At 40.2% G+C, this 24,183-nt stretch overlaps 1 long non-coding RNA gene across 1 annotated transcript; it reads right to left on the minus strand.

Moving 5' to 3' along the window:
- Positions 1–3,921: 3,921 nt before the first annotated feature.
- On the minus strand, positions 3,922–11,888 carry LOC141776273 (uncharacterized). The gene is made up of 3 exons (XR_012595722.1): positions 11,575–11,888; positions 8,330–8,461; positions 3,922–8,151 (listed from the first exon to the last, which is right to left on the minus strand). It is a non-coding gene; the product is annotated as an uncharacterized LOC141776273 (long non-coding RNA).
- Positions 11,889–24,183: the final 12,295 nt, after the last annotated feature.

A 24,183-nucleotide genomic window follows, 5' to 3' on the forward strand; every position in this document is an offset into this window, starting at 1 on the left:
ATGTAAACTGTATTAGGGTTTTTGTGAGAAAGTGAAAGTGGTAATTGTCCACATTCCAACAGTTTCAATACATAAACTATGGGACCGTCAGCCGTGAACAACCCAGCTGCTAGCAATTTGTGCAGCAGATAATAATCAGGCTACATGCAAAGCAGCGTTCCTCTGTCAGGCATTGAGGCTGTGGCCCATGCTGTACGGGATTTGAGACATTTAAAGGAATGGTTGGTTTAGTTTAAATAACCTTGGACAAGAGGAAAAAGTAGACCTCCTCTGGCCACATTAACAATCTCACTCCGAGAGCAATCCAGATCATTTATCAAGATGAACCAGAGCATAAGTACCCTCATATTGTAGTCTACACAAAGAACACATGTGGCATATATATATATTCAGTAAAATTTCAGAGGCCGGCAGTGAACATTAATCATAGAAACCAATAAACAAGCTTGTTAAAGGCTTTTTTATAGAATCGCTTGTTTGTCATCTCTGATTTAACAGACATTGTAGTGGGTTACTTTTAAGAAACAGAAGTGTTTATAGGCAGCACGCGATTTATCACTGAGACACATTTACAAAATCCAAGTGTAAACAGAACAATAACACAAACAAGTTCTCATAAGAAGCTATGGCAAAAATCTCAGCGTGTTCACCACATGCAGGCACGAGCAGCAACTGCAGCGTCCTCCTCCTGTGATTTATGTCCCTCCTCAGCACATGGTCACCTCATGAACAGCTGGGCGTGATATTTGATTGGCTGTCAAACGGGACCTCAGACTGTATTGTATGTCTTTTCATTGGTGCTCTATTCTTACATGAATGATCTAGTTTCATTTGGGTCAGATGGCTCCCAACGCCATCAGGCTGCTTGAATGTTTCTGAGAAATTATGATATTTCTTCAGAAAGAGAAACTCCTCGAAATAGAGCTGATGGAGTCACTGCATGGAGAGTAAGGGTAGATAATGAGGTAACAAAAATGATAGACTGCATCTCATTAGAGGCTACATTTCAATATTTTAAGAATTACTACATACTGTAAATGGGTTTCTATCATTCATCCTGTCTGTGCAAACTGACATGTGGTTGTGGAGTATAGCAGCAAGCACCACCTGATACAGAGGGAGATGTATTGGGTCAACACAGAGCTGCCACCGATCTGGATTTCTTTCCCCCCTCCGCTCCAGCGCTGCCCCAACAGGTGCTGCTTCGGTCGGGGAGATTAGGTGATCAGTGTCCTCAGATTCCTCCTCACTTGGAATGTCGTACACGCAGAGGAGGACAGGCCTTTCCAGGCTTCCTGAGAGGAGGTTAAGGTAAGGTGGGCAGCTGGATGAACGAGTGTGGGGGACAGACTTCCACGTCATAATGCGAAACTATGGAGCAAGAAAACAATAAATCAGTTATTTTATTGACAGAGAAGTTAAACAAATGCCTGATAAAATTAATTGCCAGCTTTTATGATAATTGATTCATCGTTTTAATTTTGGGGTTTTGGACCGTCGATCAGACAGAACAAGCTGTCGTTCTAATATATTCAAGAGGAAGGTTACATAATTAATCAAGAACCACTAACTTAAATACATCATAACGTTTGAGTGCTGCTTTCCAACTAAGATGTTAGGTGTCCAAGAGAATATTTGAGTTTTTTTTTTTCAGTTAATGATTTTGTCTGATGAGACTCTCCTCCCAAGAAAAACGACAGCATCAGTCGTTTCTGCAAGTGCCCCAAAAATCCCTCTAGCAGCCTTCGTAATTATGACATGACCAAGAGAGGAAGTCAGATGACATTATAATAGAGAGACAAAATCCATGTGAGGAGGTCGGGGTGGATAGATGGTTCAACAAAAGGCCAGATTTCAACATAAGAAGACATTGTTTGTTTTGTATTTCCCTTCGAGGGTCAACGTTTTTTGTTTTTTTTAAGCATGAGCCTAATTGTTCCAAATCATTATTACTGTAACCATAACGACAAAGGTCCTCTAAACTTAACAAAGTAGTAATTTAAACCCAAACTATGCCTTAACCATAGTTTAACCATGGTTGCCATGCGCACATATTGTAGAAAGTATGGCTGGGCAATATGTCGATATAGATCATCAAAACGATATAACAATTTCTATCATATATATTTTTCTACATCGTTTTTATCGCCATATAGGTTAGGCTTTTCCTTCTCTATAGTTTCACGTAAAATTGTTATGTTCATTTTGCATTGAATTTCTTAAAATCATTATATTATTTTATTATTATTATTATATTTATTTATTTTATATTTATTTATTTATTTATATTTAATTCACACAGGGGTATACAACAATATGCTTTACCGTGTGGTTATTTCATATTGACTATCTATTTATTGAATTACCAGAAAACATGCTGTATCGTGATGTCGTGATATCAAGAATGAACATTTTGGCCATATCGCCCAGTCCTAGTAGAAAGTGAGAACTTAAAAAAGTTTGCCACTGGATGTCCAAAAATGTTGTCATTGAACGTAACATGGGTATTTGCAGAATTGTTCAATATATAAGTCATTGTCTGGCAATAAGGTTGCAATCAGTGAAGGCAAGTGAAAAGGTGAATGGACCGGGGACATTTTATTTTGTGGTATTTATGTAATAATGAGCATAATAGGATGGATATGAAAAAGCAGAGTAAAAAGGGATATTCTGGTCTGACTGTCGGGGGATTGAGCCTGGAGTCAGTGGGGATACAGTGAGGGTACTGGAGGGTCCTGTGGAGATGGGGTTGCAGGGTGGGTAAAGGGAGGTCACACATGCTTTGTGTCCCCCAGGGAGTCGTGGGGGGACGAGACAAGAGTGGTGCCTCCGTTTGAGGTGCAGCTCCTGGGCGCCACACAGATGAGCTCATGAAACGTTATGCTGTCCGCCGAGCCGGGGGTGGGGCGTGGAGGGTGAGCGGAGAGGGCATCCCTGCCATCAATCACCCAGGGTGGAGCTGGGGACCCACTGCTCTCGGATCAGCCAGACAGACAGGAGGAACATGGGGCCAAGGCCACATTAAAGGCATTGAGTGTCCCCCCTCAGCATGAGAGGGTGGGGATGGAGTCAAAGGAGAGAGGCTGAGGGGATAACAACCAGGAGGTGTGGTGCCAAGTAACTGGAGAGGTGTAGCTGAGCGTGGAGACAAAGTGAGGAGTCGAGACAGGGGCAGGGGAGGGACACATCTGAGGGAGAGTGGCCTGTGAAACTTGAAGACAGAGGCAGAGACGGAAAGAGACAGACATTGTCAGAAGACCGGCTTACGACTCAAAGCTTAGTCCATGAACTCATCACCCTTGGTCACATGTTGTTGTAAGTCTCGTAGCTCGAACAAGAATGCTTTCTATTTCTTAAATGTGTCCGTGCTTGCTCAGAGCCAGGAGTCAGTCGGGAGCAATTTCGGGACCCCGTTATGTGTTTCCATAGGAGTGTGATCCACCCCTACGTGTTGGCAGCAGTTACAGACTCTGGGTGGAACGGTCTGCCGGCACACAGGCTCACGCTCAGGGTATCTGGTGTTGACAGATGGGCAGCAGACACACCAGGTACCAGTCAAAGTCCATCAAGAGGCAACTCTGGAAATGAAGCCGAATACAGACAATCCTCACAACGTGGAGAGTGAACGCTCATATTACTCTGAGCATGAACATTCACTATTGTACACTATAGTATTCTCAAACAATATTAAATCATTCTGTTTGATACGTATAATGTAATTTGTTTGGGGAAATTAATGCTGCAATGTAGATTTTGTGATTATAAAAACTAAGTGCTTATAAAGTTAAATTTTTTTCCCCCCAAAATGTATGGAGCCACGTCAAACCTATCACTCATACATCACCTGTAAACAATCTAACAATTCCAAACATAAGTACAAAACGTTGTTCATAATTGACTCAACCATGCAGTGCTACTAGCTGAGTGTAACACTTAATTTGGTAATAGAATAAGTCCAGTGGGTGAAACGAGAGATGGTTATGAATGAACAATGAAACAATTCATTTATTTTATTTATTAATGTCGACTTCTTGTGTAATTTACAAAATGTACACTTTAAGCTGATCAACTTCAACACATGTCATGATCAAAAAAGGAGCAGGGAAAAGAAAAACCTTTATATAAATAATACCGATATATAAAATAAATAAATAACTGAATAAACAAATGCATTCACAATACCATCAAGTATAAGTGTAATAGGCATGAAATACTCATGACCAGGTACATTTTTAAAATCATGACCTAAGGAACATTTCGCTAAATTTCTCCACATTGGTTCTTAGCCTGGGTTTCATGACAAAATCACAATTCGTTATAATATTAAATGCATATATCTCACCAACCTTGAGTCAAATCCAGAACCAGTGTTCCAATTTCAGTACTTTTATTTACAAGCCAGCATTTTAAAAACACACAGTGTTAGTCACACTCCACCCTTCTTACATGAAGATATGTTGTCTTGGCGCAGATTGCACGGTAACCCTTGCACGCTTTTTAAAGGGAGCACCTGTGACGCATAAATCTGTAACAAACTCCCAGACTAGTATGTTACATTTCTAATAAGCGTCACCAAACAGGGAGGGGGGTAAGTGAAAAAGAATGGCTACTGTATGGGTTTGTAATAAGAGCCAGCTGTGGCCGGCCATGTGGGCTCTGCGCCGGGAGCACGTTGCTGGAAGATTTGCGCCAGGGAGAAGCTGGGAGGCACGTCATAAATTCAGCTTGTTGGGTATGGTTGCTTTTTTTTTGAGGAGGCTTGAAACAAGCAAATTGTCTTTTTAGTTAGTGAGAGATCCTCCCCGAGCATACAGCACATGATCGGACAAATGGATTTGTCTTTAATTAAAAGCTCGCCTTACCTCAAGGCTACAGGTATTATGCAGCTTTGTCCACCTGACGGTTATTGTTGACAGTGACAACAACCTTTGACAGTGAACCATACACTTACTGGTATGATGTTACACAACACAAATATATGTGCATTGGAAGTACAACGGAATAAAAACACCACAGAATTAAACTGGATGAAGTATAATTAAAGTCTGAGCCCTGTCACCTTGGTGTTCTGATCCAACACGTTGCTGGATTTGCTCCAGAAAGCAACAGGACAGAACTGGAGTAATAATTCTGGGAAATGGGGTGGCATTTCACAGTGAGTGCTAAACCTGCCCCAAAAGAATTTTGTCTGTGTCCTCTGCTTAAATAATTAAAGCAGCGAGGGTCTGAAATAAACCATGCAGTCCCACATTTTCTTCCTCTCTCAGCGCCGCATGCAAACATGTGAAAGTGTGTGTAGGTATGAAAAAGAGAAGTAAAAAAGAAACATTCCTGTCTGAGCAATCACTGTAAGCACTACATCATGTTTATTAACAGTACTAAATCAGAGCGGAGGGGAGCTGCAATACTCCGGAGGAGCCTCCAGAATGACTCCGCCTGGGTGAGCACAACATTGCACATTTGGAGTATGTAATAGGAGGGCTGGGAGTCTTGAAGACTGAATTTTTTTTCTGTGTTCCCTCCTTTCACCTTTTATTCATCCTCTGTGTCTAGCTAAGTCAAAAATGTGTTCATTTTAGGAATTTCCTCAGAGTGAGGAAGGTGAAAAGATATAAATAGCCGGGTCCTTTCTCTAGTTCATTCTGTCTCACTTTTGTCCACTTTCCCAAAAAAGATTAAAACTGTACGTCCTCTACACCTTCTACCTCCACACCAAGTATCTCTCTTCTCTTTTCTCTCACCCACAGCTGTAGACTTCCAGGGCCCCCCGCTCTCTGTGTGGGCCCGGGGCTGCACCCAGGACCCAGGCAGCCAGGGACGAAGTGGTAAATTCACACACATGCCCTTCTAGCCCCGCACTTCCTGCTCTCCTGCAACTCCATTGGCCCCTGCGTTTGTAATTACCACTGTGAGCGAATGCACTCAGCTACAAATTGCTGATAAGCTGCTTTTCTAAAACACAGTCCACCACTACCAGTCATTAGCAACATGATCTCATACCGTATGCCCACCCCGGTGCCTGTGAAAACACAGGCCGCAAGTGAAGGAGGCTTCATCATGGTTGGCTTAATGTTTAAAAAAAAAGAAATAGCTTTCCAGAGTGCCAGTGATATTACCACTGTGTATCAAAGTCTGTTATTTTTTTTTATTTTTGAAATTTATTATGTTCAGTAAACTTTTCAGAAAAGTTCACCAACATGTATGCCACTGTTTTGCCACAGACTTTTTGACCTCAATTGAAAACGTCTATCCATCCATTACATGTAACCGCTTATCCTATTCAGGGTCGTGGGGGGGCTGGAGCCGATCCCAGCTGACATTGGGCGAAGGCAGGACACACCCTGAACAGGTCGCCAGACTATCACAGGGATGACATATAGAGACAGACAACCATTCACACTCACATTCACACCAATTTAGAGTCAACAATTAACCTAACCTGCATGTCTTTGGACTGTGGGAGGAAACCAGAGAACCCGGAGAAAACCCACACCAACACAGGGAGAAAATGCATCGATTGGAAAACAGAACTACACACTCCCCTAAAATCCCTGCTGCTAACATGTCAATCATTAACTGAAGCCTTTTACTAACAGGCGTGTTGCCATTTGTGACTGGGTAACTTTGTCAGTTCTGTTTATCAATCTACCTCAGCACCCAAACCTCCTGAAGCTCAAGCAGTGACTCAAAAAGGGAGATGAGGTGATAATTATCATGCAAATATGGTATGTAACAACACTTGATAGGTTTGCAGTGGTGACGAATGTTAACACAAATGGACACCCAGACTTATCATTAATGCTGGCTACTAGTATTAATAACTTTATCAGGTAGTCTCACTTAGATCAAAATGTCTTTTTCAAGAGAGACTTGAGAACAAAACATTCATAGTCAAACAACCAGTACAAAAGACCAACACATCAAATTTACAAAAATATACCATTTGAAACGTGCAAAATACCTGAAACTAGTTATTCTAAGGTTAGTGCCTACAGGATATCTAAGGTTGATTAGCCATTTGAGAGTTATTTAAAAGAGAGAAGAGAAGAAGATTTAATGGCAAAGCTTTTTTTGGATAAATAGGGTACTTGGGTACTTGCTTGGAAAGATAAATATGAATTGTAAATGATGAATATGTCTCCTGTCACGCCAATTTTTTAAATATCTGTATGACTCAGCAAGAGAGGTGGGGATACCATTTAAAGTATTGCTGGATAGTCAGAGACTTCGGTGGATGTAGAGAAAACCAAGTACTGTACTTGGTCCTATCTGTAATTGGAGGCTGGGAGTAGTGGAATAAAATTGTATCATGTCCATAAAAATGGACATTGAAATACTGATTAGGAGGAAAAATGTTATTTATCTATAATGTAAATAGTAATGGACCAAGAATAGATCCCTGTGGCATCCCATTATTCATGGGAAGAAGACTTGACTCTTCACCAAGGCTTGAGTATGAGATCAACCTAAACTTGTGATGCTGAACATGATCCAAGGATGTCAGGCTTGTGTGTCTTTCGATTTAACAGCAAGTCGGAAAATTGTCCTTCATTGACGGAGGTTTGTATTTCAAACGTGCCTTCCAGTCATGATATTCAGGTGCACCTGCTCTTTCCTTTCTGGATGAGGGAATTGTCTTATGGCAGTAATGGTTTTTATTTGAGGTTTCCTGACAATGTGCTCTTGTTGGATTTTGTTTGGAATGGCTTTAATGCCACTGGATGCTTCAAAGTGTTTTTCCAAGTGTCGGAAAGCTCTGACAGATTGGGGAGTTTTGTTCCCAAAAACCACATTCTGAGGTCTGTGTGATGAAGTGTGCATTGGTGTGAAAATGGGCAGGATTTTAAGTGTCTGCAAATTATTCACACTTCTAACACTGGTCAGCTTCTTACAAAAAACACCTTTAGGGAAAATAAAAGTTTACAAAAAAGTACGAATGACGCAGCTGAGAAAACGGTCCAACGTGGTCACACAAAACGTCATACAAACTATCTCATTTGAAGCATGCTGCTTTTACAAGAGATGGGTGGGGGGAGGTGAAAGGTGCAAGGGAGACGGGGAGAGGAGAGGGCTGCTTGTAAGGCCTCCGGGCCTAGGGATGCTGAGTACTCTTCACCCGGGCAAAGGTTCACTCCGATCATCTGGGCCAATCTGTTCCAGACGGGGTAAATGACACATTATTGGATCCAGACCTGACAAGGGCTTTGTGTATATTACATTACCAGACACCAGGCTCACTTAAGCTTCATTACCTACATCCCTCCTCCCCACCAAGAAACAGAAAAAGGAGGGTTAGCAAAGAAGAGAAAAAGGGCAATGTAGATCTTACTCCAATCCATGCACAGAGGGTGCTTTTTCCTTCAGGTCAGGCAGAGAATCTGCAGTCAGCTCGCCATCACACTGCCTTCTTTCTCCCTCTCTTTTCCTCTTCTTTCTTCTCCCTGCTTTCTGCGCTGGGAACCTGTTAAATATAACAACATCAGAATCCACCCTGGAACACCCAAGACGATGCTGCCCGCAGGGATTTTTCGGAGAGATATTAGAAACACACCAGAGAGGTCACCCCACCCTCCTCTCTTCCCACACCGATGGAACTAACAGCGTGGGCTGATTTGAGAATTACGAGGTTGTGTGGATGCAGAAGATCTTTTTAGTCAGGCTTGTTGGTGATACTGAGTCAGTGCATGTGCCGTTGTGAGCAACTACAAGTAATTACTTATTTGAATCAGGCATGTTTATGACGAATTGGTGGACAAAATCCTTTACATCTGCCCTCAAATTAAAGATTGACTCCCTAAAAGCCCTGAAGACTGTGAAGCTACTGTAGCAGCAACACTCAGAATAACATCTTAACTGCAGCATGTTATGGTGGGAGGTTTCCTGTGGCTTGGATGCCTCACGATGGGATATGTGCCATAAGCAGTTGGTGGATTTGGCTAAACCTTCCTTTATTTGGATGACATACGCACGAACACCCATACCACACATTTCTGGCAGGGATCACTTACTGAAGTTTCCATTCACCGCATTTGAAACTGCAGACAGGTGTGTGTCTTTAAAAAGTGAGCATCTGTATACGTATATGACACTGCTCAGGTAGACATTCCACAGTGCAGTCCGCAGGCTCGGATTCCTTAATTAACATGTGGGCATCGGGCTACAATCTAAACATGTAATCCCAACCGAGGCGATTTGTGATAAAATGATTTTAAGGCCACACCCGTTGCCTTAGCACTTCTACCATCAAATAGATTACCCATGGTGATTTACAGCCTGTAGAATAGCTCTCTGGACCACCACACCCTCGTGACCTCCACCCACAGGGACCGTAATCACATAGCAAACGGATCTATTTTCCGAAGAATTTAAATAACAATCACCTCCCTCAGTTTCTCTGTCGCGTCACCTGCCAGGGTGCAAGGACAGGGGGACGCTGCAACAGAAGTCGGACTGAAGATATATGTGCCTCCAGGAATGATAACTGAAATGTGCACTCACCAGCGTCAGTTAAGATATATGTGCCACAAGGATTACGGTTACAGTAAGAGGCCCACAGCTGTAGCTTCCTCAGTAGCCAGAGAGAGGTCGAGAAACCACATTATGTACGGTTTGCCATATGTAACATGAAATAATAACAGCTGCACCATGTAGGACCTTTAAAGAGATGATGTTTTATTATTTTTTTGTCCTTACGCCACTTTGGTTCACTTAGTTTTTTTATGTGATAACTAGGTATTAGGCAGAATATTTAAAGCAAAGAATAGACTTAAAGAGTGTAGTATGGAGTCGTTCACTTTCTTGCCCACACATATAATGGAGTCACACATGCTTTTTAGCATGGCACGCCTTTCAGCGCTGAAACATACTTGGAGTATCAACATCAACTTTGTCATTCGTCACTCTCTACGTGACATCACTTATTTCTGTTTTCCTCCTTCTCTCATTCAACGCTCTGCTTTCTTGTTTGTTTAAACTCTGTTCATTACAACCCGCTGGTTACAGGGGTCACTTTGATGCCAAGAATTGTGAATACACAACGGTAAGTTTGCAACTTTGTTAACATTGTCGAAGAAAGAAATTTGGCAGAGTAGTTTTTTTTTCTCTTACTGTAAAAATCTGACACAATGCAGTGCTTTATTTTTTTAATAGAAACTTCTTTAAGTCCTTTTTTTAAAAGAATAAATAATGGGATAATGTTGCCTCCAAAGAAATAAAAGATCAATAATTAATCTTTAGACCATGTTAATGCTGCCTTTACATACAGTAAAAGATGTGTGCTTATTTATCAATGATCAAGTTTAAATGTAATGGCAGACAATACAAGTAGAAAATGGGTCTGTTATTCTGCCCTTCACACGTTTGTCTGTGTCTGACATTTTACGTCTGTGTGTGAGTGTGTGTGAGAGGTTAGATGGTCATGGAAGGCAGCTCGAGCTACACTGTTCCAGCTCATTAGCCGTGATTAATCGGCATGCGAGCTTTCCCATGGTCCCCTTCGCCTGGTGGAGACAGAGCTCACCTTGGAGGGCACGAGAAGTCCAGGCAGCCACGCCACCACTAACACTCTGAGACGAGTACAGTTTAATGTATACAAGGCATTCTTACATGTGGCAGGCATTTTTGTATTTGCTTACATTTGCACTGCTTCTGTAGACATGTAGGGATTTTTGAACATTAGGTATTTTATTTTTAATGGATTATCGTCACAGATTCAAAGATTTATCCATATTTGCTGATGCAAACAAAAGATTTTTTTAAACATATGAAATATATTGTGTTATAGATTGCAGTCTCTGTATATTTAGGTAAAAAAATAAACTCCAATCAAAGTCAATCATTATTTAAATTTTTTATTTGAGTTCTTTAAAACTTTAAAAATGTATGTTAATACAAGCTGTACATATTTTTTTTATTTGCATTAATTTATAATAGATGTTTAAAGAATATTTGGGATTCAAGAAAGGATGTGAGATAAAAGGGTTTAGGACAATAATCTGAGCAAGGTCATTTTATTTGTGTAGCACACAAGTGTGTTACATAAGACATAAAAAGGCATTCATGCAAAATTAAAAAAAGGCAATATAAAAAGACACTTATATAAATATGGTAGGTAGTATAATATAAAAGAGAAGCAAGATGAAAGATTGAAAATAAGATAAACTCAAATAAAACAGATACATTATATATGACTTAAAATATTTTTCATGGCCACATCATTTTTATATAAGGTTTATATTTTATTAACTGTATTTTAAACATTGTTTTTTCAGTTTTTATTTCTGTGTCATGCCAAACATCTGGCCAATCCCATGAGGAATTACACCATTAACTTACAAAACCTGTATCTTCCAGCAATGTAAGAACAGAAAAAATAACATCAGTAACTGTACAACATTATAAGTGCTTCTATATGCTTTCAACTAACATTTTATTCTACATTATATTTTTTATATTTTACTGTTTCCCTCAAGTCCTTTTAATTGTAATTTCCAACTGGAACCATAATAAAAAATACTTAAAAATGTTTCAGAATACAACAAATATAATATGACTTTGGATGTGAAGGAAACCTACCTGAGGAATTTAGTTTCTAAATGTGTGACCCCACATAAGAGCTCCACTGATGAAACAAAAAAATCCTGGTTCGTTCACACACAAATATACATCGATGTAGGTCTCCTCATTAAGACATAATAAATTCAGTGAAGCCTTTGTTTTTTTCACTTATTGAGGAAATATGCTCTCTAATCCACTGCTACAAGAACCATCTGTGTAAATTCATGCCCACAGAGGATGGACACTCGCTGGCTGCAGTGTACTGTGTCTGCAGCAAGAAGACTGGGATGAACTTGCAGTGATTGGCTCAAGACTTTCAAAGGGGGATCTGTCTCATCTTCATTCTGCCCCTTATACTTCTCCCTAAAATAAATAAAGTCTTGTTTCTGTTGGGTCCCTGGCCGGCCACACACGCTCACTGACGTAACCGGGTTCATTCTCATATGTAGAAGTGGGGGAGTCGCATGTTTTATTCTGATTTTAAAGTACTTACATTGTTATCTGTCACACACTCAGTAGCTGCGTTGGGGGATTTGCATGAGGCAAATTGAAGTTGCAGTAACTAAACAACCCTTCATGTAATATCCAGTCATCATATTAGGATGCTAAAACAGGTTAAGGTCACACAGAAAAATAAATCTGAATACGTAACAAAATTAATAAAAAATATTAAATATGTTGGAAGATGACAAACATTATTCTTTTAAAATCATTTACATGTGAACTTTAAACCAACTCGTCATTTCAACAGAAAGTTGTTGCTGACCACACATGCCCAGAGCGAGCACATGCTGAACCTTGTTTCACTTTTGTTTAAATCCGCTGTTCCAAGATAATTCAGACACAAATATGCTTAAAGCTGCAGAGGTTTCTTAATTTCCTGTGTGGGCCACACACAACTATACAGATCTTTTGGCTGCAGACTGCACTCTGAAACTAAGACGCAGAATCCGCTGTCATTATTTTACTGTAAAAATAGATTTCAGTAGAGGGCTTTGTCTCCCACTTATGAAAAGTTAACAAAATAATTAATGGATTAATTTAATGCTTGTTCCTCTGTGACCAGCAATTTTCTGATGAATATAATTTTTCCCACAATGCCTGAGCAGGAGAATGCCAAAAGCCTATTTTCTGCATATATAAATAGGACAAAGGTGATGTTAAATGATAATAGAATCAAAGATTTCCAGCATCAAATAAATAATGTACTTTTTACATGACATTTTATTCTCTAATGCATCAGTGTTGACTCATTCAAGATTAACTGATCTATCATTTTAATAAATTTAAGTAGAAAGACATGGGTGCTCAACTCTCTCACGGACAGTGGCGGTTCTAGACCATTTCAAATGGGTGGGCCAGGATGGGGCCACATGCGATTTTAGGGTACCAAAAATATTAAGCAAAACTATATATACCACCACCAAGACGGCTGTGGCTAAGGAGGTAGAGCGGTCGTTTCTTTATTTTATTTTTTTCTGCTCTTACAGACATGGCTCTTTCTTTCGTTGACCGTAAAGTCGGAGGGTCGGTGGTTTGATCCCTGCCCCCTGCAGTCTGCATGTCGAAGTGTCCTAAGTGTTTGAGTGTGCATGTGAATGTTTATCTCTCCTGATGAGCAGGTGGCACCTTGTATGAATGTGTGTGTGAATGCTGACTTGTTTTGTAAAGCACTTTGAGTGGTCACCAAGACTAGAAAAGCACTATATAAATACAGTCAATTTACCACCCCCATAGATTTGGTTCTCCAAAAGACTAATGATAAACATACTGTATAACAAGAAACATAATAAGATGTACATTTTATCACTGCTATGAATAATCCCTAGGGATAAATGTGGGGTGAAAAATATATGAAAATATTTGCGTCAGTTATGGGGCCCAGAGGGGGGTCCAGGCGTTGCCCTTATTTTGTTATGTTTTTATTCTATGGATGAGTGAATGACTGACTCGTTTTAAACACCTGGTTGTGTGACAAGGTCCACATCTTCTCATTTGAACCAATTAGTCAGCAATCCATCAGTGCACTGCACAGTCCCGGTCAGCGTGCTGAAACCCATCTCACAGGACGGACCCGGTTGCCCAATAAATGCAAAGAACGTGCTGAGAAGAGAAAAGCAGAGCAGCAGGAGAGAGGCCAAGAACCTGGAATTAAGCGGGGGCCACCTGATCCACACCAGCAGAATCACAGCCAGCCAAACAGAGCGCTCATTGTCTGTGGCAGACACCACTGAGCTCTGCTCTTTGTCGCCCCCCTCCCACCTCCACACACACTGTCCTTCACTACTGCTAGCTGCAACGAAGAATTATACAGCTTATTGTTGTTGTAGCATATTGTAAGTGCTGGGGGCGAACCTTCTATCTTAAACAAATCTGCTTTTTAGGATTCAAGAAATGCATTTTTCGAGTTTATAATAGCTTGAAAAAGTTTTGTAGAAATTCCAAAAAAGGGACATGTGATCGTTCCACTGAAATAAAAGAAAAATTTCAAATGCATACCCTTAAATGTGACAGTAGATTCTCCTGATTTAAAAAATAGACCTTCAATCATCCTTTAATTCCCTCAGACAATAACATCAACACACATACACACACACATTATATAAAGACACAATGACAAAACTTCAGATATACTGAGAAATACACACACACACACATATGGAGGGGAACGGGAGTCAGCAGGCAGTGGTGACTGCTGAATAATTCAGAAGTGGAAATGCATGATTGATGTGGGGCGTTTCATTTCCACACCTTTAAAAGGTCCCTTTTAGCTCCGGCACCAAACAGGCCAAGTGGTCTTTGCAGTTCAAAGCCTGGCATGGATCTGGCCTTCCTAGTCGGGCTCTCTGGGACAAGAGTGGCTTTATTCTGTGGCGGGGGCACCAGCGGAGGTGGTTGGGATTCCACACCTGTGTTTGCTCCTTACCCAATAATTGAGAGCTGCGTGCTATTTTGAGCGCAGAGCACAAAGTGCCTCACTCATGAGGAACTCGGGGTGAAGAATCTTGGCTCCCAGTTTGATGTGGCTGCTGGAAAACCTAAAAACCCCCGTGGATAAGACCGACAGAGAGAACATATGAGTTTAGACAAACATATATGAAATATCTACATTTAGCTCAATTGTGACTGATGATTATTATTAGCATCTTTTACATAGTCTTATAATATATTTTTTAGTGTAGTACAGTGATTAAATTACAGTCAAAATGTAGGAAAGATTAGTATCTTCAAATTCATACAGCTGACAATATTCACTGCAATTCATTATTCCTCTTTATAACAGACCTGAAAACAGACATAGGCATTATTTTTGCTGTGGTGGGAGAAGTATTGTGACCTTTAACTTAAATAAAAGTCAAAGTAAACCTCAAAGTAATACTTAAATACAAGTAAAAGTCCTGCATTCATAATTTACTTAAGTAGAAGTAGAGACTTATTAGCCGCAAAATGCAATTAAAGTGTCTAAGTAAAACTACTGATCATGCTGAATGACTCCTTTCAGAGTGTTATATTATATTATTGGATTATCATTATTGGTGCATCTATATGTAAACATAATATTAAAGGGCTACTCAAGTGTTTGAGTATTGCACTTTTTAAAAAGTTGTGGAATTTGCATGATGCAAATTCGAAAAAGCAGCAGAGACAAGAAGAGACATCCTGTTTCCCATAATGCAACAGCATCAGATTTGTAGTCTGCAAGCCCAACATCATCAGGGTTATTTTGTCAGACTTGACAAAGCTCGTCCACAGTAACAAAAAGAAAAAGAAACCTCTGTGTAAATCAGAGGAGTCACCTCTAATGTAGCTGTCTGAGATGGAGCTTATTTAACTACTTTAGTGTTGGGTGGTTTATTCTGTAACAATCAATCTGTAATATGTAAAATCTTTAAGTAACTGGTATCTACAGCTAAAAAAAATAAATGTAGTAGAGTAAAAAGTACATTATTTTCATCTGAAATGTAGTGGAGTCAAAGTAGCAGCAAATAAATAAACAAACCGACTCATTGCAGAATTACAGCATGTGCTCTGCCAGTGCAATAAACCAGGGAATATGAAAATTCATAGACAGGCTTAAGAAGCTGACTAAGTAAGGATAGACAAAATGGAAATGAGTGAAAAGTACAGCGAGAGTGAGCCAACACACTGATACTGAGCTAAGTCAGTTTAGCAGAGGGTCAGTCCAAGTGCAAAGTGAACTCCAAGTCAAAACAAACACTCACTTTGGCTTCTGACGGGACGGCACGCTCACTTTTTCCCACAATCCTCTCGAACAGCTTAATTCATAGTCACACACACTAGGTGGTCATGAAACTCATCACAACAAAATGTTCCAGATGTAATTTAATTTTCGTGAAAACGTCCACTTTTCTTGCCATGTATGTAATGCATGTTATATATTTTCACAGAGTGACAAAGACAGATTTAGAGTTGTGTTTCGTGACAGCTCTGCGCAGCCAGTTCATTATGATATTAATGGGGGAGGGGGGAAATGTCAAAACATTACTCAGTTGTCAAGCAACCTTGCCCTAGTTAAACCTTTTTAAAAAGAGAAAGATGTTGTTACCAACCAACAGAAACCAAATGGGACCCATTTTTATTTAAAATGTTAACTGGCTGGCCGAGCTGGCCGGGTAATTTATTACCAAGAGACAGGAATTTTGACAAATCATTCAGCTCAGAAAACTCGGCTGTAGCAAAGTTCAGCAATTAGGCTCCTATGTTAAGACAGTCTACTCCTCTGCTTCAGGCGTGCTGGATTTATGTGCGCTCTCGAGCTAGCGGGCAGGTTCAAAGCCCTGCTTGGGGGAGCTGGAGGTTGACACATGGGGAATTTCACAAATATGGTGGAACACACACATTTCGCAGTAAATCTGACCAGAGAATAGTGGTCTTCTGGGGAAAGGAGGCGGTCAGCGAGGGGAGAGAGGTGGAGTGTTGAGTGAAGGCATAGCTAAATAATCAACCCGAGATGAGGGTCAACTGTTTCCAAGTCATCTGTGATATTAAAGAGGCAGAAGAAAGCAGGATGACAGTGATTTTTCACAGCCTGATTGCAAAATAATAGAATTGCAAATGACTTCTTAAGCTTTCAAAGATACTTTAAAATAATGCAGCTCGCGCATGTTAAATTTTGACTTCCAGTCAGCCAAGTCTAAACCCTCTGTCAATATTTAGCTTTCTTTTAATGGGGTGATTTTACGCTACTGTCTGACCATGATGGCCAATGAGTAGCTGCTTGCCCAGTGTCATAGTGAGTGTACCTGAGAATAGCTCTGGGTAAGCCATTACACTCTGATACTCACACTCAAATGTTTCTACATACTACAAATAAGAAAGACTCTTTGGTATCCACATCAGCAAAACCATTTATGTTATGATAAAATCCTTTTAAAAAAATATGTAGTAAAGTTGTCATTCTTATCCATATATTTATTTTGATTTCTAGGCTTTAACTTTACATAAGGAATTAGTTTGTCATAGCTGATTACTGTGACAGTCAAAATATAAGAACCATTAATATCTTTGCAAAGATCTCATAGTTCAGCAAGTAATTAAAATATTTTAAAGGTCCAAAATAATGTCAAGGCTCAGCTTGTTCAATAAAATGTGATTTAAAGCTGCAATAAGTGAGGTTTTTACAGTCCCACTGCACTAAATGACCACAATATACAGATGTTTTATAGGGTTGTAAGATCAATACAGAGAGCCATCGAGCACTTTGCCAGGTGTTGATGTTTTTGGCTTTCACAACCCACTTTCTGTCCCGTATGAAACTCCCACTAGGCTATACACCACCTGCTCAAATTTCAACTGAGGATATCCTGATGAAGAGCAGAGCTATTTGAATATCTGCAATGTCTCAATCCAATATTTATGTTTCCCTAATCCTTAAGAAAAAGGTGCACGGTGCAGACATCCACTGTAGAGTGAGTAAAACTGGTCAAATTTAAGTAAGATACCACATGTTTGACACTTACAACTGCATAATTTATAGTATATCACAAATAGATTTTAAGATATTAAAAAAGCTGATCAAAATAATAGAACACTCCACAGAATAAAAGATGATAATCATTTCAATTTGTAATTTTAATTACAAAAAGAGCTGCATTTGTCAATTGTTTCTTCCATGCATACTTTGTTTCAGTGACCCGGCAAACTCATTTTTATTATAGCAAGGGCATATTTTAATAGAGCCATATGACAGCTGGCATAGAGCGACTACTTTAAGGGATCAACATTTAATCAGGCCTTATATAAAGCTAATTCTGATCATTTGAAATATGCTTTGATCAATTCTGGTTCCAGTCCAGCAAGTCAGCTCAGGACATCCTTAGATTTGACAGCTCAAACATAGAGAACAGTGCTATTAACAAACGCTGGGCATCGCAGGACATTTCACTCATAAGCCAAAGCTGTATTTTTGCAGTATTTCAGTCAGACTTCTGGGATTTTTTTTTTATAGACCAAGGAACAGTGTTGCAACTCCGAGGTGAATAAGAGTCATGTTTGACCTATTGTTCTTTTAACCCACAGTGAATAAGAAACAAATGTGAATGTGAAGCCCCTCATGTGCTCAGGAGGTATAGCACATTCACTCACACGATTAAACTATCTGCACCCTAGTGGTTACTAGCAGTGGAACAGTCTACAGTACAGATGACACACTGAAATCCATTCACTCTCACCACATTCCCTATGCAAGAGTGCTGGGCAGTAAAAGTGAATAACATTTGATTAGTAGATGTCGGTGTTTCCTTTAAGGTTTATCAAAATCTCACTTCAACCTTGTGTTTTGTCCTAAAAGCTGAAATAGTGAGTGAAGTCAGAGCACAAACAGGCAGGTGAAACAGGTTCACTCTCTGGCTCGTGCTACAACAACCATGCAGGGTTTTATGTTGCGTACTAGACATATTTTCAGAGAGTGACCTCTTGTTATCCCTCCTCCACTAATGAAGACCAGACACTCACATACGGTGTGTGTATGAACATACACGCCACACACAAAACACATACAACCAAACTGAGAACACAAAGACACTGAATTGTCTATTTTGTCTCTTTAATACAAACTTATATTAGGCTTCTTTCTAGTTGTAGTTCATTATAAATAGATCTATAAATTGTATAATTTCTTTAATATTGATTGTCATGTTACGGTATATTCGATTTTAAGATCGTGTCCAGTAGCCTATATGGAAGCATTTTAGAAGTTTTGTTCTTGACGCGGCGCCGAATGTTGGGTAACCTCTGAGTTTTGAGAAAAATCCCCTGAAGCACTGCAGGAGATGTTTGATATTTCCTGCAACAGCTGCAATCAACTGAAGTAGTATGACTAGCAAAGGATAGGACCTACAAAAACGTAAGCGTCATCAACTGAAAATCCTGGGGAAACTACTACACAGTGGGGAAATACTGTAAGATTTACCAGAATAAAAAACGATAGCACTGATTTCTACTTTAAACCTGAAAGAAACGGTGTTCTAATTTCTATCCCAGGATTTGGGGTATCATTTTTAAAGTTTTGCAATATTACAAAATAAATTAAAATGAATAGATTCAGTTTTTGTTTTTTGTAATTCCGAGCAAGTTTGCATGTTTCCACACTAGAGTTTATTCATGTTTTCATTTGTTTGCATATGATAGTAAGAGCCATATGGAAGACCCCATTAAATGACTCTTATCACCATTTAGTAGCAGATAGTTGTTAAAGGCACTTGACAAGCATTAAAGCCTTCACACATTAAATGTTTATTCCAGCTAAGTACCTAGTAAGAGGGCTAGTGGGGTAGTTGATGGTAATCATGTCCCGGCTGCTGTCGATGAGCGGCATCTGTCAGCAGACTTTAAGGTTGGAGGAGATGCTGCCAAAAGTCTCTGAAAAAGGAAGGAGGGAAGGAGGGAAGGATGAAGCTGAAGGGGAGAAGTCTGTCATCTTTAATAACACAGTCACCTCCAATTTAAACAATGTTGAAAACAATACTAGTTTCCCACCAATGCGTGCAGAAAGACTTGGGAATTTAAGATAACTGTTTATGTCAGAATGTTAAGTGTGTAAAAAATTGCCTCCCATGTGAAACTGCCACTGGAGAGAAAGAGAAGCGGTTATAATCACTATACTTCAACTCACTAAACTCTAATGTGAGTGAAATGAAAGAAACACTTAACTTCTACTTATTATTATGACTACTTACTGCATCCGTCTGATTGGCTATTTGATAGATTGCCAGTTGATGTAAAAGCTTCTGGTTACACAATCAGTGAAAAACAAGCATCTGTTTTCATCTTAGTCTCAGCAGGGAACACCTTAAGCTGCCGAACCTTGCAGCCTATGGTGAGTATGTGTGTGTGTGTGTGTGTGTGGGAAGCTGCTGTCATTACCCCTCCTTGGTTTTCCCTCTTCACACTTCCCCCTGAAGTCAACTTCAGAGAGATGCAGCAGCGCAGCATCATATTCTCTCTCAGTGCTACTAATGGTGTTCTCTTTGATACATTATCAGTTGTGTATCTCCTGCAGAAACTTTGTGTCCACGTGGTGCAATGAGCCCATAACTGCACTGCAACTTCATCATCAGTTAACAGCCAGTGCTGCAGGGCTGCAAAGTTTTCACACTGATTTGCTAATGGGCCACTTGATTGTGCCTGTAATTGCACTATTCTTTTGGAAAATGTGTGGGATTTTGACCCATAACACACACTGGAGCATACTGCTAATGCTCCGAGTAGAGACATGATCTAATTTCAGATAGGATGGCATCCAGATGACATGTGGAAAAAAAGTTCATGGGAACTTTGATGAAAAAAAGGAGATATGCCTTCGGAAAATCTCCTAATCATTGGAATTTAAAAAAAAATGTGGACTCACACACAAAAATCACAGCCTGGTCAGTGGGTGCTATAATATGTGTCTTTAGAATGATGTCACATGTGTTTGTCCTACTCCTTTATCCCCTGCAGGACATGAGTACAGGGGTCAGGACACACACACACACACACTCATGTCTGCTACAACTTTGCAGCCAATGTGCAAATCATGGGAGTCGACGTCAGCCATCATTTAGTTGTCAGAGGTGGAAACAGAATAGATGAGAAATGAAGTGCTGGGACTGGCCTGACCTTGTGGATGATTGCCGCCCAAATAGCTGGGACTGAAATTGGGCATTTTACACCCTGGCAGCTGCCCAACACACAATTTGTCCCACAAGATGGCCCGAGTAGCATGCCACGTCCAATACCAGTTTCCTGGGAACTTTCATATCCCACTTTGTAAAGAACCGTGAGTACAATAAAAATACAGCGTACTTCAGAAAATTACATTGGATCAGCGGTGATTAATCGCTCGGGCCCATACACTCATGGTACAGAGTTTATATTGAAAGATGGTGTAGAATATCCAGTTTATTCTTTCTATAAGTGTAAAAATCTCAGTTTTAAATGTTCTGTTTTTATACTGCGTATACGGCTACTTCTATACAGCATATACTTGAAAACAGACAAACACAATATGTAGTGTTCATTCAGTTGTGATGCAGAAAATTTAGAACCTATTATATTTCAAATATTCAGTATAAGACATGTTGTCCTTATTTGTTCTCCTTCAAAAAGCTTGCATGATGGTGTATTGTATAAAAAGGCAGAACAAATGAGCTCATGCAGTTACGAGTACTAGCAGTCCTAATCGCCCTTACAGTAAATGATTCTGGCAAAGATGGATAGGTACCGTACAAGACGTAGTTAAGGCAGTTAGGTGCAGCTTTCCTCTCTGTGGCCAATATAGGTAACTTGTCTATGTACCAGCTCATTTGTTACGTATGTGTTGTATGATATGAATAGGCCACTACACGAACAGTACTTGGACAATGTGCCCTGCAGAAACAGGCAGAGACCAAATTTTACTGGAAAAACTAAAGTTTGTGTGGCAGCCAAAAAGACTTTTTTTTTTAAAAAAAAAGTTAGAAATCTTTTGTAGTTGTGCTCATTTGCTTTCTTGTCAAGAGTTTGATGAGAAGTTTGTATTTGTGTGTATTTTAAATATGAACCTAGCGCCATCAGCCACTTAGCTTATCACAAAGACTGTAAACAGAGGGAAACGGCTAGCCTGACTCTGTCCAACGTTACCCAAATGTTCCTAACAGGCCCTCAAAAGCTCATTAATTAATTAGTTATAATCATAAACAGACAGAGCCCGCTAAGATAACTCAGATAAGATAAGATTCTCATCCATAGGGGCGCCCCAAATGAGGGAAGAAAAAAAAAATACAAAAAGTATAACTTTTACTAATACTATTTTAATACTATTTTTCCAAAATATTACAAAAGCCCACAACAATATAACTATGTAGCCTTTTAAATAGGCCCTCTATTTTCTGGGTTGCTCGCAGCATCACCTAATAAATAGCTAGTGAGTTAACGTCAGTTACTACCACCTTAAATCAATTAGTGAATGATGGAAAGACTCTTCAGGCGTTTGGGAAATAACCTACAACATCATTTTGAGAAAAACAGTTTTTCAGCTTAATCTGAAACGCATGAAGCTATGCAGTTTCTGTGTGAGTGTATAAACACAATTATTAAAGTTGGAATTGGCTGCAATGCAAGGGGCAATGGCTAAAATCTTGCCTATAGGGCATCAAATTGGTCAGGGCTGGCTTTGTTTTCATCTAACTCTCAGCAAGAAAAGTGAATAAACCCATTTTCCCAAATGCTGAATTATTCCTTTAAACTAAATCTTGTAAGAGATGAAAATCAGCTGTTCAACTGTATTTCGCCCAGCAGTAATTGCACGGTTCCAACAATCTGTACCAGTTCAGAAACTGTATCAGCCACAGGTATTTGGGGCTGCTACTGTAAAGCAAACTGTATGTGGCCCTTACCTCAGTTATTTTGTTAGTTTAGGAGCTTAATCCAGAGGTACACCTCAGCAGCATCTGCCTGGGACTGCTGGGTTTAAGACTGTGAGCAGGGATCACTTATAATGGAATCCAATCCCTAGCTGTCTGTTTGAGAGGGCTGGAACTAATCGATCAGAGGAGAGCATCTGTGAAAGAGATGTTCAGAGCGGCAGCTTTGACTGCGCTGGAGCCAGAAGGGCTACTGTCTGATGCCCCGGTTCTGGCATTACAGCGCAGCATTACCACTTGATACGCCAGTCAAGCTGGCTTTGATGCAAAATATGGCGAGATGTGAAACTGTGAAGCTGGCACATTTCTGTCCCCGACTTCTAATTTTGTCATCTCTGCTGTCTTAGAAGTCATCATTTCCCCCCTTCTATCTCTAATCCTCTGTCCATGTCCGTCTCCTTTTCGCTCTCTTGCATATTTTATATCAGTTTTCTGCGTTAAGTCCTTCCCCTCTGAACTCAATCCCCAGTCTGGCCCTCTGCTTGAGCCCCTCAGCTGCTGGTCTGCTCTCACACTAACCCCCTTGTTTATATCGGGGGACGCAATTAAGTCGAAGCCAAGTAGAGGAGTCCCTGAGAGAGAGGCAAGAGTGCAAGCTTGTGAGTCAAATTTCAACTTCTGCACTCACACACTCCTCCCTCCTCTTTCACTCATTTTCTCTTTCCCTCCATCCCTCTCGCTCTGTCTCCTCTCTCGCACTCATTTTAAACATGCAAAGATATCGGTTCCTCTTGAAAACAAAGGGAATAAAATATTGTTTAATTATTTCCCAATAAAGCTGGTACTTGTTGGATTTATTTTACGTAACCGGAAAAGGTTCACTGGGAGAGAAATATGTGGCTCGAGATAGCCGCTGAAAAAGGCTAAAGCAAGACATTACCTCATCTGTGTGTGATGTAACCAGAAATGCAGCAGATTTATTTATTCAAAGACTTTATGCACCCAAACATCAATTTTATGCTGTGATTAAGGCATAATTTTATGCACATTTGAGTATCAGAAATAATCTTTTTAAGTACTTAATTCATCGTCTACTGTTGACTACAATTTCTTGTTATTCCTTTTTTTTTGTCATGAAGGTTCGAGCGCTGAGTTCACGTTCTCCACATGTGTGGTCTGTCGGCCCAGGGGACCCATCCCAGAATCCCAGACACACGTGTGCAGGCAGAAGCAGTAGTGCAATGCAGAGTAGATAAACAGTGCTCTTACTGGCCACCGGGCACACTCCACATCTAAACAATGCCAAGTTAACTATTTTGCAGGAGTAAATAGCTAAAGCAAACACAAATACAGCATCTCAAGAAAAACACTTTTGGTAAAAGGTCAGGACGTTTCTTTAAGGATATGCTTGAGTCATAAATTGCATTAATGCAGTATATAGGTTTCACATGTGTGGGCATTAAATCTGTTTTAAAACATCATTCCTTCCTCGTTGAATTTAGTGTCGAGCATTTCGATTGCCCTAATTCAACATTCCAGCCCAGCAGTGCAAGTGTGCCTCACTTTCTCGGGGGAGATGCGGGAGAAACTCCAGGGATGTGTGCAGCGTTGACGGACAGGGGGATAAACAGAGGGATTGTCCCTGACCTCCCAACACCAGTCTGGAGGAAGACGAATAGCCCCCCAGTGGGCCCTGAGCAGATAAAATACACCCTACCGTCTTCAACACCAGGTGTGACAGCCATCAGGGGTGGCCTATCAGCAGGGGGCACAGAGGAGGGGA

The sequence above is a fragment of the Sebastes fasciatus genome, chromosome 11 (assembly GCF_043250625.1).
Source record: "Sebastes fasciatus isolate fSebFas1 chromosome 11, fSebFas1.pri, whole genome shotgun sequence".
Taxonomy (NCBI): Eukaryota; Metazoa; Chordata; class Actinopteri; order Perciformes; family Sebastidae; genus Sebastes; species Sebastes fasciatus.